Source organism: Belonocnema kinseyi, chromosome 1, assembly GCF_010883055.1.
Source record: "Belonocnema kinseyi isolate 2016_QV_RU_SX_M_011 chromosome 1, B_treatae_v1, whole genome shotgun sequence".
In the NCBI taxonomy this organism is placed as follows: Eukaryota; Metazoa; Arthropoda; class Insecta; order Hymenoptera; family Cynipidae; genus Belonocnema; species Belonocnema kinseyi.
This window is the reverse complement of record NC_046657.1, coordinates 15,781,987-15,784,691: the sequence shown is the minus strand read 5'-3', so window position 1 is coordinate 15,784,691 and position 2,705 is coordinate 15,781,987.

The following is a 2,705-nucleotide window of genomic DNA, read 5'->3' as shown; positions in this document are numbered from 1 at the left end:
TGTTTATAAGTATTTTCTCTTCGGTAAACGATATAAAGTTGCGGTTTTGTTTTGAACTCTTAAATATATTGTCCACTTTTCCACTTAGCGCTTTAATATTTAATTCAAGTGAACAGACATGCTTAAATAAACAATTGACTATGAAAAATAATACGATGTTATAACAAATTAATTTTTTGTTTTAGGTTTTTTTAATCTATGTATATGCTTAACGACGAGATGTGTTCTGTCCAGGTTATTAGGGTGGGGAGGGGATGGGCTAATATTTAAATATTTGCAATTACAAATTTTTCTTTTACGTTTTGCAATAAACTTCTTTTTTAAAAAATTTTTTTTCAAACTTGTAAAGTCATTTACAGATATTGTCCTCTCACTAACTTCTAATTATTTCATTCTTTGTTCTTGTCTCTTGTATAAGATATCTTTTCTGCTTAAATTAATTTTCTTAAACATTGGGCAAAGAGTAAAAATGACTAACCTGGAAAATACAATACTATTTAAAAAAATTATACTCTGTTGATGTTTACTTATTATTTGTTCATAAACAAAAGTCAAAGCAAAAATGAAGATTTTAGAAGAAAAGCTAACTTTTTAGCATAAATCTAAGAAATTATAGTTAAAAACAATAATAAATTGTTCAAATTTGAAATTTTGTTAAATTGCAATGCTTAAATTACCTCATTATTTGAAAAGTGGACAAAATGTTTAAGAGCTCAGAAAAAACGCAATTTTTACCACTTATATAAGAGAAGATAGTTATAAACCATAATGAATTGTTTAAACGACTAGGTTTGTTAACTTTAATTATTTATTACTTTACTTGGTAAAAATGGACAGAAAAGTTAAAAATTTCAGAAGAAATCGCAATTCTCTAGCATTAATAACGCAGAAGATAGTTATAAACAATTATAATTTGTTAAAATGATTGTTTTTGCTTAATTCAATTAACTAGTAATTCACTCCAAGTGAAAAGTAGACAAATGATAAGAAAATGTAGAAAGAACTGCAACTTTCTGGCATTGTGCAAATTGAATATTATTAAAAATAAAAATATATTGTTTGAACAAATAATTTTGTTAACTTTAATTAATTATTTATCTCACTGTAATTAATAATTTGGACAAGAAGTGCAAAATGTTTGAAAGAAATACAATTTTTCAGCATTATTCTAAGATAATATTATTTAAAGTAATAAATAATTGTTTTAAAATTTTTGAAAAAAACGCGACTTTCTAACTCTATTCTAAGAGAAATGTTCTAATACCATTAATGGATTGTTTCAATAATTTATTTCACAATCTAATTGTCAGTGTGAAGTGGTATTTTATCTATCGAAAACAATTTGCAATTAAGACAAAACAGGAAAATTATAATTAGCGCCAAAAACTCGCAAAACACATTTTTTTTGGAGTAAACAAAGTGTTAATTAGAGTGGTCCAAAACTTCATTGGAATTTTTTTTCGATTTTTTATGGATACACCCAAAATTTTTTCCTGGTGACAAAAAAATAAATAATAAAATATAATAAAAAATTATTTTAAAAAATTGTTAAGGTCAGGTCTTATGTAACTTTCAACAAGGAATCCAGTTGTGACCTTGGATTTGACCTTGTGCCTCACCTTGAAGGTCATTTCAGGGTCAACTTTTTTTCTAACAGGAACCCATACTTTTTATATCGGCAATCGAAAGAGCGTGAAATTTTACGTTAAAACACGCCTGGAGGTCCAAGGGCGACGTGACCTTTAGAGGTCAAATAAAAGTCAAATTATGCTTGCAAGAAAATCGCGCATAACAAGTGGTTAGAAAAGACGGTCAATGACAAGGTCAAATCCAAGGTAATCACTGGATTTCTCATTGAAAGTTACATAATACCTGATATTAACCATTTTTTCTGATGACCAATCCTCTGAGATTTTCCACTTTTTATCTACTCGCCAATTAAATTAATGAACTTTTCGAACCAAGTCAACAAACATAATTCGCTTAAGCTTTCATAATTTTAATATCTACGAGGGTGGGGTGAAAAGTTTCCGGCCTGATAAGGAAAAACAATCTCCCTAAAGACTAATAAATTTCTCATGACTGTGCTCTAATGCAGTGATGCCATTTTTAGAGTCCGATTCGTCAAGTCCCTCAAAATACTCATTTACACCATCGATTACTTCCTCCTTGCTCTGAAATTTCTTATCTCCGAGCCATTTTTTAAGGTTAGGGAACAGATGATAGTCGCTGGGGGCCAAATCTGGTGAATATAATCGATACGGGGCAAACGCGGCACCCACCCACTATTAGCCTCAGCTATTTCACTTACCTTTTTACTGCAGTCCTCTATCACCATTTCATGAATTTTTTCGATCATTTCGGGAGTTATGACCTCAACGGGGTGTCCTGAATGTGGTTCGTCAGAAGTTCTTGTGCGACCTTTCTTAAATTCAGAAACTCACTGTTTATCTGTCGAATATGATGGAGAAGAGTCTTTCAGTGTGGAGTCCATTTCTTTTTTATTTTAAAGTAGTGTTAGGCCTTTTAGATAGAAGTATTTAATGTCCGCGCGCTTCTCTGGTTTTTCCATTTTTGCACAAACACTCGAGGTGTATTGTTCAGTAGGCTCTCAAATGTATACTAAAAGAGCAATCAACTTGAAAATTTATATGCAAGTTAGTGAGATTTAGTACTATAGAACACAAACTGAAAATGAGACCTGC